A 16,465-nucleotide genomic window follows, 5' to 3' on the forward strand; every position below is an offset into this window, starting at 1 on the left:
AAGAGGGGAAGTAGGAGGAAAGAGGAGTTCCATTTTGGAGAGATTAAATTTGAGATGACAGCTGGACATACAAATACTGACTGGCAGCTAGACATATGTGACTGCACAGAGCTGGAGTGAAGGGAGGTAGTCACTTCCAGGCAGGGCCAGCTCCAGGCACCAGCATTTCAAGCAGGTGCTTGGGGTGGCAGTTTGAAAGGGGCAGCTGTTTTTCCGCGGCAGTGGCAATTCAGCGGCAGCTTCTCTGTTCCGCCGGCCGTGGCGGCGAATCGGTGGCAGCTCCTCTCTTTTGCCGTCCGCAGCGGCAGTTTTTTTCACTGCTTGGGGTGGCAAAAACTGTAGAGCCGGCCCTGCTTCCAGGCACGTTCAATAAAAGTTTCATAGGTAAGCAAATAAGGGCAGATGACTAGCAAGCAGCAAGGATTTCTGATCCACAAGCAGGTTGGGCATGTACTAGCACATCATTAGCAAAGCCTCCATTTTAAAGTTAAGTTGGGCAAACAGACACTTAAAGGAATTATTCTCACACAGCAGAGACCCTTTACATCACGCTAGCAGAATCAAGGGGCTTTGAGGTACATTACGTTTATTACCTGCTTTACAGGCCCTTTATTCTGCAGTGTAAAGGTTGTACACCTAGGTTCACAGTCTTACATGATGGGAAATGTAGGTCCTCACTTCAGAGGCAGAAGTGACAGCTTCAAGTGGTGAAGTGCATTGATTGAGATAATGTGTTGCCTTTAAAAAAAGATAAAGCACCCGTTGGAACAGAAATACAAAACCTCTTCTCAATAGGCCTGCAATATTTTGCAATATTCTGATCATGAAAATGATCGGAAATGGGGAGGGAGGGGGCTGTAAGGAAATTGTCAGATCATTCAGTGCAGATCCCAGGAGCTGCTCTCCTTCAGTCCCCCCATCAGAAACCGGAATGGCTCCCGGGCGCAGGGACTATCTGGAGGCTGAGACTCAGATACAGAAGGGGGCCGAGGAGGGAGTGTTGCCAATTAATTTTATTTTTTTTTTAGGGGGGGAGGAATAGCTCAGTGGTTTGAGCATTGGCCTGCTAAACCCAGGGTTGTGAGTTCAATCCTTGAGGGGGCCATTTGGGATCTGGGGCAAAAATTGGGGATTGGTCCTGATTTAAGCAGGGGGTTGGACTAGATGACCTCCTGAGGTCCCTTCCAACCCTGATATTCTATGATTTACACTGCCTCCACCAATAATGCTAAAGTTTTACTGGAATCATAGAATATCAGGGTTGGAAGGGACCTCAGGAGGTCATCTAGTCCAACCCCCTGCTCAAAGCAGGACCAATCCCCAATCAAATCATCCCAGCCAGGGCTTTGTCAAGCCTGACCTTAAAAACTTCCAAGGAAGGAGATTCTACCACCTCCCTAGGTAACGCATTCCAGTGTTTCACCACCCTCCTAGTGAAAAAGTTTTTCCTAATATCCAACCTAAACCTCCCCCACTGCAACTTGAGACCATTACTCCTTGTAGGTGCAGGCCATTTTTAAGGTCTGGTCTCCCCTACAGACCTATATAGGTATAACTACGTCGCTCAGGGGGTGAGAAAAATCCACACCCCTGAATGACATAGTTATACCTTCCTAACCCCCCAGGTAGATAGTGCTATGTTGTCAGGAAACTGCGGATACAGCTACCACCTCTCAGAGAGATGGATTAACAACACTGATGGGAGAGCTTTCTCCTGTCGACGTAGAGGTCTTCATTAAAGTGCTAGAGCAGTGCAGTTACACCGATGCAGTGTTTTAAGTGTAGACTTGCCCGAAGCAAAAGAGAATTGCATTAGACAATTCAAAAAAAGCCAAGTCTTCCTTGTACATAGAGGGCAGATCCTCAGCTAGTGTAAATCGATGTAACTTCATTGACTTCAATAGAGGTGTCCAGACTTACACCAATTGGGAATCTTATCTATTCTGCCATCTTTTTTACTAAAGGAACTTAGTATTTGGGGGATTGGAGGCTTTCCTGGGGTGAAAGGCAGCCAAATTCCCTTCAGTTACAATTCAGAACTTCAGATATCAAAGGCAGATGTGATAAGCTTGGTACAGAAACTTAGACAGATAGATGATATAGGAGGTCCATTTGGAAGAGAGTTTCCAATTACCTTCCCTACACCAACCTTTATGAAGGAGGGCTTTATACACCATATACCAGGGGTGGCCAACCTGTGGCTCTGGAGCCACATGTGGCTCTTCAGAAGTTAATATGTGGTTCCTTGTATAGGCACCGACTCCAGGGCTGGTGCTACAGGTGCCAATTTTCCAATGTGGCGGGGGGTGCTCACTGCTCAACCCCTGACTGCCACAGGCCCTGCCCCCACTCCACCTCTTCCCGCCCCCTCCTCCGAGGCTGCTATGCCCTCGCTCCTCCCCCTCCCCCTCCGAGCCTCTTGCATGCCACGAAACAGCTGATAGGGAGATTCAAGGAGGGAGGGGGAGGTGCTGATTGGCGGGGCTGCTGGTGGGAAGGAGGCGCTGGAGGAGCTTATGGAGGGCTGCTGACGTATTACTGTGGCTCTTTGGCAATGTACATTGGTAAATTCTGGCTCCTTCTCAGGCTGGCCATCCCTGCCATATACTGTCTGACCAATCTACTAGAATTCTTTGAGGGGGTCAACAAGCATGTGGACAAGGGGATCCAGTGGATAGAGTGTAGATTTTCAGAAAGCCTTTGACAAGGTCCCTCATGCAAAGTAAGCTGCCACGGGATAAGAGGGAAGGTGCTCTCATGGATTGGTTAAAAGATAGGAAACAAAAGGTAGGTATAAATGGTCAGTTTTCAGAATGGAGAGAGGTAAATAGTGGTGTCCCCTAGGAGTCTGTACTGGGACCAGTCCTATTCAGCATATTCATAAATGATCTGGAAAAAGGGATAAACAGTGAGGTGGCAAAATTTGCAGAAGACACAAAATTACTAAAGATAGTTAAGACCCAGGCAGACTGTGAAGAGCTACAAAAGGATCTCTCAAAATTTGGTGACTGGGCAACAAAATGGCAGATGAAATTTAATGTTGATAAATGCAAAGTAATGCACATTGGAAAGCATAATCTCAACTATACATATAAAATGATGGGGTCTAAATTAGCTGTTACCACTCAAGAAAGAGATCTTTGAGTCATTGTGGATCGTTCTCTGAAAACATCCACTCAATGTGCTGCAGCAGTCAAAAAAGCAAACAGAATGCTCGGAATGATTAAGAAAGGGATAGATAACAGGACAGAAAATATTATGTTGCCTCTATATAAATCCATGGTATGCCCACATCTTAAATACTGTGTGAAGATGTGGTCGCCCCATCTCAAAAAAGTTATATTGCAATTGGAAAAGGTTCAGTAAGGGCAACATAACTGATTAGGGGTATGGAACGGCTTCCATATGAGGAGAGATTAATAAGACTGGGACTTTTCAGCTTGAAGAAGAGACAGCTAAGGGGAGATATGATTGAGGTCTATAAAATCATGACTGGTGTAGAGAAAGTAAATAAGGAAGTGTTGTTTACTACTTCTCATAACACAAGAACTAGGGGTCACCAAATAAAATTAATAGGCAGCAGGTTTAAAACAAATTAAAGGAAGTATTTCTTCACACAGCGCAGTCAACCTGTGGAACTCCTTGCCAGAGGATGTTGTGAAGGCCAAGACCATAACAGGGTTCAAAAAAGAACTAGATAAATTCATGGAGGACAGGTCCATTAATGGCTATTAGCCAGGCTGGGCAGGGATGATGTCCCAAGCCTCTGTTTGACAGAAGCTGGGAATGAGTGACAGGGGATGGATCACTTGATGATTACTTGTTCTGTTCATTCCCTCTGGGGCACCTGGCACTGGCCACTGTCGGAAGACAGGATACTGGGCTAGATGGACCTTTGGTCTGACCCAGTAGGGCTATTCTTATGTTCTTATGTTCTGTAACACACACTTTGGTGTGTGCTACAAATAACTTATTTTAAAGATATAGGAGGTGATTCTGCCCCCACTCCAGCTCCTACTGCGGTGTATAGAGGTTAAACAGGAGGCACCAGTGACAGGAGCAGCAAAGGACTGATACAAATGGCTCTATGCTGCTTTTACTTCCTAAGTCTCAATGCAGGAGATATGCTGGGGTTGCAGCTGGAAGCAAGTGTCTCCATAGTGCTGAATGCTATAGAGATTCTGTGCTGCTGTTCAGTCCATCACCACCAGGTAGCTCTAACTTGGGGGAGGGGGGACGAGTGGAGGGGGAGGGGGGCGGCTGTTTCAGCCCTGGCTTCAGCCCAGAATCTGGAGGGCACAAGGATGGCCTATCGCCCCTGGATGCGTCTACCGTATTGTTTCACATTTCTAATGTGAGATGAAGTCTGATTCTACCATCTAATAAATGTGAAATATTTTTTGATTCCTGGCTTATTTGGTTTATTTTTATTAGTTTATATTTAATAAAAATGGTTCTCAGTTTTAAGGTAGGCCTTTTGGCAGGAGGCAGTGGGTGGGTGCTATTCCCGCAGTGGGAAGGATACATTTTTCTTGTAGGGCTTTATGGGTTGAAAAGAGGGCGGTAATTATCATAAGACCTGTAAAATTACAATGGGTAAATGATCCATCTACTGTAGTTTGTTGTCCCATCTCTGATAGCAGCCAGTAGCTGGTGTATCAGAGGAAGATTGACTGTAATTATTAATTATTTGTATAACCCTAGCGCCAAGGAGACCTAGTCATGGACCAGAACCTCATTGTAATAGATGCTGTTCAATGAACAACAAACAGTCCCACCCCCGAGGCTTACTATCCAGCTTCTCATGATGCATCTAATTGCTCCATCTTAATAAAATTGGAGACATTGCTTTCTGGCCACAGCTGTTAAGCAGGCTCTGCCTTGAAACATAGTGATATGGACTTAAATGACAAGGATCTCAGTTACTGTAGCTGCAGGTGCTATTCTTATTCATAGACGTCTTTAATCCTTTTATTATAAAAATAAATTTAAAAAACTTACTGAACTGTTTACCTCAATAATATCCTACAGCAGCTTGTTTTCCAGTACTTGAACTATTTCAGTCCCTCCAATTCTTTAATAAGGATCTAAAGAAGAAAAATAAAGGAAAGTAGTTGAAGGGGAACAGAATGAGAATGTCTTGAAACATATTGGTATAAAACTGGCAGCAAGATCAACAGAAATAAATGGGCAAGGGAAAACTGTAAAATAAACAACAACAAAACCTGAAATCACTGTACCAAAGCACAGAAAATAATTAGAGGAGATGCAGACACATCAGAAAGTAGGAGAGCAAGGTTTATCCTATTAGGAAGGAATATTTTTGTTATATTAATTTGGCAAGGTTGCTCCTGAAGGTATTAAAAACAGCTTTTCTTGTAGATGAATTAGACTCTGAACAGCATGGAGTGTGTAACCTCCCAGTCAAAGCTGCAACCTGCAAAACTAACATCCCTGTAGTTTTCTGAGGTAACAAGAATAGTCATACAAATTAGTTATAAGACTACTCCAATCCTTGCTCAGATGTGTTCTAGATGAGCAGTCAAATCAGCTGCCTTGAAAATGAACATTTGGAAAAAGTGTTCTTGAATATAAATGAAATTATTAAAATATGTAGATTATTTCATTCTACCTCTATGAAGTGAAAAACCATGTTTTTTTTAAACTAGATATCTTTCTTTCCTGTCAGCCTACAGCAGTTCCTCATGCCACAGTCATAGCAATGATACCTAGTGCTGAAGAATGTTGCAATATCTGACACCAAGTTGATATGGTTTTTTATTTAGATATTAAGAAGAGAGAGATTTTAACACAGTGAAGCAAACTGATCATTATTTTTCAGAAGAAAACCCAGTTGTATTTAGTTCAAACCAACTAATAAATTTCCTCTGAGTCTGCTAGAAGACAACTATTTCTTCTCCTCTTTCAGATACAGGAGCATTCACTTTAAATCCCAGATAAACTAAAAAATGCCGATCTCTCAGATATACTAAAATGGACACTCAAAGTATTTTTAATACTTTATATTTTTGGCTCGCCGCTTATAACACTCCCTAGGAGGTTTGGAAATGGACATCTCTTTCTTTACAGAAATGCCTTTCTCATAGGGCATCTCACTAATTTGTTGTTATTGGTTAAGGGCTGGATCATGATAACCTTGTGAGATTTACAAAAAAAAATTGAAGCATTTGGGAAGAACAAAGCTAAATGCAGTTTATAAATTTGGACCTTCACTTTGCAACTGATAGCACAGGGCAGAGCTCCACTGAAGAAGTAGGGCTTTGCATAGGCTCATAGCATTTCCACACTGTCATTTGCAGGATCAGGGCCTTTGTGCCTATCAACCACATAACAGCCCCCCTTAACTCAGGCCCACAGGAGAGTTAGGGTTGCTTTTTTTAACCTACCATTTATACTCGTTCATAAACCGAATTTTTCTCGTAAAAAAGTGAAGCATTAAAGAGAGGGAGTTGGCTTATCAACGGGTCCACACCAAAATTTGACAATTTTAAGCTCTATTGAATTATTGAATTTAATACATTCTCATTTTGTTTACCTGGAGTGTTCTCAGGCACGGAGCCCGGTTCCCAGCCAATGGGAGCTGCGGGAAGTGGCGGCCAGCATGTCCCTCGGCCCACACCGCTTCCCGCAGCTCTCATTGGCTGGGAGTGGCAAACCGCTGCCACTGGGAGCTGAGGGTTTCCGTGCCTGTGAATGCTCCAGGTAAACAAAACGTCCCAGCCTGCTAGAAGCTTACCCTGACGGGCCGGGAGCCAAAGTCTGCCAACCCCTGAAATATAGGGTCGGCTTATGAAAGGGTCATACAGTTTTTGCCATTTTTACCTATCCATCTTGGGGGGTCGGCTTATAAACGAATGGGCTAACGAACGAGTATATACGGTATTTTCTTCTAAATTTGTATGGAATAAATCAATACAAAGCAAGCTTTGGCCAAAACTTCTTAGTTTTGCTTGATTAATCCATTTATTACCTAGCTCATAAATTAGGTCCATGCTTACTAGAAATGCAGTGAGCCTAGGCAGATTTGGATTACAGTTGAGCAAATAGAGGACATTTTGGGGGAATTACTGATTTGGGGTTTGAAAATAAGTTTGGATTAGACTATGTTCATAGCCTCTTTGTGGTCACTTTCCATGAACATTCACGGTCTTGAGGCTTACTGTAATGAACACGCACAGATCACAAGTTTTAGGCAATTTTAATGTAAGCAAATTTTAAAAAGACAAGCACATTTTCATATTACATATTTGACTGTAATATCTTCCATTTTGCACAAGGTTTATTAGTTAAGCCATCGAATCCTGAAACAATATTGTGTGATTTATGTAACCAACCCACAAAGTGCACATATTCACAATGATCTGATGAAGAATTATTTGCTGAAGAAATTTACACATAACTTTGAATCAGGAGATAGCAGAATGGCATGATCATCTAGCAGACCACTTGATAATAGAAAGACAAGAAAAAATGTTGACTGGATTTTTCGCTCAGCCCTTCTTTGGGGTTTATAATCCTGGTTTTGGATTTTGTGACAAAAATTTCTAGCATTGCAGCCATTAGTACAGAAGTTTACAGCAAACGAGTGCCTAAAACTCGATGTATCAGAGAAGGAGATGGTGTGAAGCATTAGCACTGGGAAATTAGTGGGGTTAATGTTAATTGAACATATTCTTAAAAATGTAGCGCTCAATTTGAGCCTTACAGTGACATTTTTCAATTTTCATACATAGCTGCCTTCAGAGAATATCCATATAGGCACTTAAGCATGCAAAATAACTGTCATTGCAATTTGAGTATTCAAATATGAGGTTTGGATGCCATTATTAATTTTAAAAAGTCATACTACTTTTGCACATCTTAAGGTCCATAGAGGCATTAAAAAGCACTTAAAACAATTAATGAATTAAAACATGTGAAACTCCTAAGAAGTAGGAAAATATTCTTTGAATTGTACAGATGAGGAAATTGAGGCATAGAGTGGTTAAGCGTCACATGCAGTGTAGCTGTAGCTGTGTCAGTCCCAGGATATTAGAGAGACAAGGTGCCCTGTCTGGCTTGAAAACTTGTCTCTCGCACCAGCAGAAGTTGGTCCAATTAAAGATATTCCCTCACCCAACTTGTCTCTCAAACGATGTAACGCAGTCAGGAATAGAATCCAGAACCCCTGACTCCCACTTCTGTGCTTTAACCAGCACACTGATATTTGAAAATTAGACTCCCATGGGACTTTTGTTTAGGCTCTATAGTATAAAGGTTAGTAGAGAATGTATCCACTAAATACCATTTAAGTGGCAGTTAGAAATAAAATAGAGTATAAACAGCCCACAGTATTGTGCAAATCTCGTTTTCAAAAAACTGAAAGCTGGGAAGCTGTGCTCTTAGAGAACCAAGGTGCTGTAGCATTAAAGAAGCTCTTCTAGTCAAGTTAAACAAAGGCAAAGAAGAACTCCCAATTCCAGTATAACTTAGTCCCAGAGCTTTAACTATGCTAAGCATTGCCTTCCCACCCCCATCTCTGATCTAGGCAAGACTGCAAGACAAAAATATCGCTCCAGAGAGCAAGTTTATAGACCTGCCACACTAATCTTATCTTTTTTCCATAATACAGTCACATTCAAAATATATTTCAACCCAGCCAGCCAAGAACCTGACTAATTAATTTTTTTAAAGTTTTATAAGGAATTATTTGTGGAAAAGAAAAGAAAAGAAAAGAAAAGAAAAGAAAAGAAAAGAAAAGAAAAATACCAGAGTCTTTGCTCCTCTGCACAAAGACCCTCCTTTTAAAGAGATATTTCCCCATATCTCTCTACAAAAACAATACACACATTTTTTCACACCAGGAGTTAAGAGGTATATTATTTATTGTAGTCATGAGTTCCTTTCTCAGTATCCTGGATATGAGCTCATGCCGTATCAACAACCAACAATAGCTATTGTTCTTGGAGCTTGAAGGAAGTTTCTGTACCCTGTTTCCTGAACACAATATGTACACGAAGAAGAGGTGTTTCATATTATTTCAGGTATGTTGGGTCCCTTCATGTTAGCTCGTTAGCAGTTATTTTCTCAGAGTCAGGAGGGTAAAAAAACATATATTTATCAAGAGCTACTGCACTTCTCATGAATGAAACAAGACACTCACATCTACACAAGCTATATATAGTGCACTCAGAAAGAAAAGCCAAAACGAAGCCGAAAGAAATCAGAACAATGTGTTTGATTTGGAAAGCACACTTTCCAGCCATTTGTTAAAGCTCTATTATTATTATTATTAATTTGGCTGCCCTGATAATTTATACAAAGAGCTAAGCAATTATTTCTATGGTCCACTTAGTTAAAAAAGGCTGAGAATCAGCACTCTGAACAGACCACCAAAGGCTATGCTCAATGCTAGTCAGGGCTTGTTTACATGGTGGGGTAATGTGCACTACAGGGGTGTGATTTCTAAAGCATACTCATATGTTGCACATTAATTGGTCCATGTAGACCCTACTGGTGCATGCTCAATGTTCCCTAGTGCGCTGTAACGTAGTGCTGTTTGAAACACAGACCAATTAATGAGCAGCATGTTAGTCCTCTTTAGAAATCACACCCCCGTAGTGTGCATTTTGCCATCGTGTAGACAAGCCAACACAGTGCTGTATTCTACACTGATAAGCAGTAGGTTCTAACTAGCTGAAAGGTATTGCTGCAGCAACCATCCATACGAGCCCTAAGTTTTCAAATTTGGGCACCCTATTCTGCATTTGAACATTCAACATATGCCATTCTGGAGCGTACTGTGTGAACTTTTAAAGATTCATAGATAAATACCCAAACTTTTGGATGCACATAAAATGCATGAGCCCCGCAAATCCTTACCGTGAGGCTCTGTAATATATCGTCCCCACCCAATAGGAACATCTGCCTATTACTGGTACATTATTGTCTTCCTGGCAAGAATTAGTGGTCTGCTACCTGCCCTCATGAATGTCTCGTTCCTCTTCAGGGGAAGTTGCCAGGTGATCCCATCTTCCCGTTCCGTAATCAGACTGTCCTCTTTCAGTTGAGTCCAAGGAGTTTCCTGAAATGGGAGTTATCGTCTATCAGTTTGAGATGTTCTGCAGGCCACAAACCAGACCACAAGAGAATGAAGGAAATGCCCTCATACCTTTGCAACACGTGACTCAATTGTGGAATTGTGTAAACTCAGTAAAGCTCATTTTACTGCTTCCTTGTGCATTTGCCGTTAAAATGACAGTTTTTGGCTCATTTAAAATGAAACAAATGGTGTTTCAAAAAGAGGAGAACCTGAACAAAACATCTAGACCCAAATCCACTATAATGGACCTTATCAAAACCCTGGCTCCAAACACTCCTGAATGGACAGGCTGGGCATGAGTATTAAAATCTGGACCCCAAACTCAAAATTTCACAAGTTTTAGCATGTTCTGATCAGCCTGTTCTAGACATAGGTTTGAGCAGTGAATTCTTAGCCACAACCAGTCATATTGCCAGTGTGAGGATCAGAGATTGCTTCGAGCCTTTTTGCGACCACTCTGAAGCCTACTTGTTTGTTTTTTATCAGTCTCACTGCAATTGCAATTTCCCCACCACCACCTGTCTCTTGACCCAATTAAATCTGCAATCACATGGCTCACCAGCATCTGACCTCAGTTTGAGTTACAAGAGACAAGGGGACACTTCTGTACATGTATACAGGCAGATGGAAGCCCTGTAAGCACCAACTTGATTTGACCAAACTTGTCTATTGCTTAGCCTGAAGAGATAAGACTTCTATGCAACTCTGAATGCCTAATATGGTTCCATCTGAAATGAAGGTCCAGACGAACACACAACTTCATTTCCTCCCCTAAAATGCCTTGTCCATTGCAGCACAGTCACCCCTAATTCTTTTGTTCAAACATAGGAGTGCAACATGTGCAGCTCTCATACAACCAGCTATGCTCTTGTACGCATAGGATGTTATCAGCCACACCCTTTGCTCAGCCAGTGATGCCAGTCTCAATCTTCCCATGAGCACCTTTTGTGCTTTCTTTCATATAGCGCTTTGTGGGTCAGACACCCGCCCTGATAATAACCATTTTGCTGTCCTCCTCAAGCCTCCCTTCTTCCATAATGCCTATGGAAGAGAGCTGGGCAGGAAACTGTTTTTCTGTCCTGTGAAAAATTTTGAGATTTCAAAAAATTTGCCACCCTGCATGATGATGAAACTGAGATCTTTCAAAATCTCATGATAAACCAGAAAGATACCTCTCCCCCTTGAAGCCTAGTGGTTAGGGCATTCAGCTGATGTGGGAAACCCAGGCTCAAGTTCCTACTTTGCTTGATTCATATTTAAACCTTGGTCTCCCACAGCCTGGATGAGGGCCGTACCCACTGGGCTATTCTGGGGGGATGGGAAGGCTCCTTCTCTTTCCGCCACCACCGAAATTCCATCCTGCCCTTGAGGCACCTTCTGAAAGTTTGGTCAAACCCAACCCTTTCCCATAGAAAGTTTCAGATTTGAGAAATCCACATTTTCTGACAGAAAGACATTTTGTCAAGAAGTTCTCTGACCAGCTCTGCTATAGAACACTGCCAGCTTATAATCACTAGTTAACCAGTGAGCTGGGACTACTAATGTCCATCTTCTTACATTTTCCAGTTTGAATAATACATTAAACCGACAAATTGTTTACGCAGCTAAATGAAAACACATGCTCATATTACTGTTACACCCTTCTCTACCTGCCCACTCGTTGGCTTCACCAATCTGTTACATATTGTCTTAAACCACAGGTATCAATTGAAGGTATGATTGCAGCTCAGGTAGGCATAACCATGCTAGTTTTAGTCAAGCTGGCATAGATCCCAGCGCAAGCTAGTCATGCAAGTACATACCCAGGATCCTGGGCAGGCTTATAGAGCTGTGCTAAAACCCATGCCATTGGGTATTCATTGCTATTTTGTCTACCCAAGCCACAATCAAATCTTTGGAGCCAGAACTGTCTTACTAGTTGTCTGTACAGTGTCCAGCACAATAGGACCCCAAATCCTCATTGGTTGCGGGGGGGCCTGGTCTACCCTACAAAGTTGTTCCAGAATAACTATGTTGGCTAGGAGTGCAGAGAAAAAATACAACAGCCCCTAGATAACATAGCTATTCCCACAAAACCCTCAGTGTAGATGTAAGAGTGCTTCTGTTGGCATAACTAATGTCATTTGGGGGAGGTGGTATTTCTATGCCAGCAGAACTCCTCCTTCTATTGGCATACGCTGTGTCTACACCAGGGGGCCATGCTGATATAGGCTCTGTATTGTAGGCCTGGCCTAGGTAATACTGTAGTGCAAATACCAACAACATATGAACAAAGCAAAATAGAAAGTAGGAGAAAGTACAAGGGTGCTAAGTGAAGCAGAGAACCACTGATGAATGTTCCCCTAATTGACACTTCAGTCACCATTCAGGTGGAACTTTAACCAGACTCCTCCTTTCAGTTATCAGGACAGCCCATAGTTTCTCATCCACGACAATCCCAGTTTAACTACTGCTCCATTTACATGTGATACACTTGGAATGTGGTCTGTCTGCAGATAAAGACTGATGATGATTGTGATCTGAACTTTGAAATGGGACATAAAATAAAGATGTGCCATGGTTTATTATGGGCACGTCTTCACTGGTAACGTTAAAGCGCTGCCGGGGCAGTGCTTTAACATGACTTGTGTAGTCGCGGCACAGCACTGGGAGAGCGCTCTCCTAGCGCTCTAAAAAAACCACCTCCATGAGGGGCGTAACTCCCAGCGCTGGAAGCACAGCTCCCAGCACTGGTGCACTATCTAGACTGGCATATTACAGCACTGAAACTTGCTGCGCTCTGCGCTCGTGGGGGGGGGGGGGAGGGGAGGGGGTGTTTTTTCACACCCCCCGAGCGAGAAAGTTGCAGTACTGTAAAATGCCAGTGTAGGCAAGCCGTATATTAATGATGGGTAAACCAGTTCAGATAGAATGAAATCTGAGCTGATGAACCTCTTCTCTTTCCCAGCTAATCCTTCCTGGATGTTTGAGTAAAAAGAAAAAAGTGGTAGCTTTTCAAGTTAGCCTCATGCTCATTTTTATTCTCCGTCTCATGTTCCTGCCGGGACCACAAACAAAAGTGGTAAAATACCACAACGCCTCTCTTGTGAGATTTACAGATTTATTATACAGAACCAGGAGGTTTGGATAAGGTTCAAATAAGCGTCTAGATTTGGGAGTGTCTATATGAATTCCATATGAAATCTAAAGTATTTGTAGTCTGCTCATCCCTAAGATAAAGCAGGGCATCACTGGCACATGTTATTGTTTGTCCTATTTCAAGTTTTAAATCTGGCTCTTAATCATTATGAGAATTTGCGTCTTCAAGCAGTGTTCAGTTAGAAAGGGTGTCCAACTGAGTCCCTTACTACTGCTATCCCCAGGTTGTACAACCCAGGCTGCCCTTTAGAGAAGAGAGAGTGGACAGACAGTTATAGGATAGACGACTGTATGGCCTACCCAAATGGAGGTGACTTGGATGATTTTGGATGAACCTCCAAAACATGGAGATTCATTTCAGATCAGAGTAAGAACATTTTGTACTTAAATTGCACTTCTAAACACTATTAATATTCATTTTGACTACTGAGAAATTACCCACATTTTACTGATGAGAAAAGCAAGGCACAGACAGGTTAAATGGCTTGCCAAAGGTCACCCAGCAAAATCTGTAGCTGCGGTTTCCATAACAACCAGTGCTGTGCTTTAACCACAAGACTATCCCTTCTATCCAAAGCACTGGTCTTGAGACATTTCCTAGTATTTCCACAATTGCCATCAGCATGGAATTACCATGAAAAAAACCTCAGCCAGGGTTGATGCATGAAGATGAAAAGGAGTGGATACAAAGTTAAACAATTTTGATTCTTGAAAAAAGGTTTTATTTTGAATTTTGAACATTTTAGGATGGAATGATATTCTTAATTTATTTTTCTTAATTTACACACACACAAAAAGGGGAGGGGGCACCTAGAATAAAATCCTCACCCACACTCAGGCTCTGGAGTAAAGGTGCCAGACTGGTGTAAAGGCATCTGAAAAGGCCCATATCTAGTTGGAGAGGATTCCCCTGACACAGGTGCTGCAGATGACATCCATTAAGCTGCCTCCTGAGCATCCCCTTGCAAGCCTCAGTGTAGAAGGCATGCAGGAGATGGGGCTGGAGATGGGAGCGGCATGTCAAGGTGGGGCCAGAGCACACAGTGCTATGGAGATTCCAGACAGTACTGCAGCCCATAGGCAGCCCAGGGAGGCTGCCATAACTTAAGATGGACTCCCAAGGCTGTCCTATGTACGCCACCAGAGGCCTCTTCTGCCCCCCAAATGGGCCAGGATTGGGAGGACAATGGAGGCCTAAATCCACTGAAGTCCCCCAGCTTCCCTGAGCTGTGAGTTCTGTGTCTCAGAGATACAGCACAAAATCTCACCCTGGAGTTGTTCCTCAGCTCACCATGGTAGCATTAGATTTTAAATGAAATCAGTAATTATCCATTTCTCCTCCCACCTGAAACTAGTGAAAAAGATTCCTCAGGGTTAGCAATCAAAATGTAATGAGAGAGAAAGTTTAATACACATGATTTACTGCTCTCGTAGATAGGGCTCTTGCTATCAATTTTATGTGGCAATGAATAAGAAATTAGTGTTATCATCATCAGCAAACATAATTTCATCTGTACCCATTATAAAATTCGGCTCCAGAGTTATTCAGGCCCAGATCCTGCAAACACGTGCTTAACTTTATCCACATGGGTAGTCTCATTGACCCCACATGCATAAATGTTTTTGTCTCATGTGGTATAACTCCATTGGGAATACTCGGAGTAAAAATAAGCACATGTGTAAGTGTTTGCATAATCAAGACATTTGAAACAATTAGTATCTTAAAAATAAAATATAATGAGTGGAACTATTTAAACCAAAGGAAATTTTTTAAATTGCTTCAAAATAGACCAATATTATCCATCCAAATTTAGGAAAATATCAATCTAATCTTCCCCACCCGACAAGCTAGCTGGCTATTGTATCCTTTTCCTGGATAGATCTGCCAGCTATAAGCTTCAAATGATGTAACTTTTTAGTTATTAGGAAAAAAAAAAGAAGGAAAAATCTTTTTGGGGGCCCTCAATCTTAGAAACCACTTTTCTGTATAGATTTTGAAAAACAACATCTAAAATCTTTCCAAAGGAAAGAGGTTAATGAATAAATGATTCTCCATTTTTGCCATGCTTTCACAAGTCTCATCATAGTAGATGTATTGCTGTAAAATTCACAGAAGAGTGTATTGTAGCTGAGCTGGAGCTTTGGGCTTCGGAAGCTGTTTTAAAATATTTTCCATTAAATTATTAATATTATATTATATTAAAAAAATAATAGTTTTACCACACATTCCCATATTTCAAAGCTCACACAGCTCTAACACTGGGGTTATCTTGTTTGGCATGAGAACAACTCATGTCTACATTAAAGCTGGAAGCTTAGAAGTGACATAAACAGGCCTTTTTCTATAAAGATAAAAGGCTAGGCTTTAAAGAATTTTATATTTATAGATAAACGTTTCCATAGTAATCATTACAGTGAAACTTGCTGGTGTCAGCAGTCCTTTGCATGCAAAAATGGCTTATATTCAAATTAGCTGGAATCACAGAATCAGATTCCAGCTTCTACCTGAAAGAAGAACTTATATGGAAAGTAAGAACAGAAATCTGTGTGTGTGTGATTGCCCTTATTTTGATTATCCTTTCGCTCTTTGCCTCCATACCCACACTCAGCAGCACGCAATAAGAGGCATAATGTAAGGAACAGTCCCGTAGTGACAGGGAAATGAATTAGATGATCTAGCAGGGCTTTTCCATCTCTGATTTGTATGATTGTATGATATATGAATAAACACACCGAAGAAAAAAATTCAGGGAAATAGAGGGATGGCCCTGATGACCATAGTACAAATAGTTTTCTATTTCTAACTTCTATTGGTTTAGAATATAGTTACAAATCCAGGCCCCAGTTCATCAAGGTACTTAATTTTAGATATGTAGGGTGAAATCCTGGCCCCATTGGAATCAATGGCAAAACTCTCATTGCAGGCCAGGATTTCATCCTTAAAATTCAGCAGGTACTTAACTTTAAGTACATGAATACTCTCATTGACTTGAGTCAGCCACTTGTTTAAAAACCTTGCAGAATCAGGACTCCTTCTGTGTGATTCCATGCGATGTGATAGAGTGGCCTGTAAAATGAAGGAACAGTTGTTTAAAGCAATGCAGTTATTATAGTACTCCTGTAAGGTGAGCTTCAGAGTGCAAATTCCTGGAGTTTTCTACAATGCTCAGCTTGGTTTGACTAATACATTTAAAAAAAAAAACACCCTTGCATAACACTTTCATC

The 16,465-nt window shown here is 41.7% G+C and overlaps 1 long non-coding RNA gene across 1 annotated transcript; it reads right to left on the bottom strand.

Moving 5' to 3' along the window:
- Positions 1–603: 603 nt before the first annotated feature.
- Positions 604–10,992, bottom strand: LOC122462232. The gene is made up of 3 exons (XR_006284664.1): positions 9,979–10,992; positions 5,014–5,087; positions 604–738 (listed from the first exon to the last, which is right to left on the bottom strand). It is a non-coding gene; the product is annotated as an uncharacterized LOC122462232 (long non-coding RNA).
- Positions 10,993–16,465: the final 5,473 nt, after the last annotated feature.

The sequence above is a fragment of the Chelonia mydas genome, chromosome 1 (genome assembly GCF_015237465.2).
Source record: "Chelonia mydas isolate rCheMyd1 chromosome 1, rCheMyd1.pri.v2, whole genome shotgun sequence".
NCBI classification, from domain to species: Eukaryota; Metazoa; Chordata; order Testudines; family Cheloniidae; genus Chelonia; species Chelonia mydas.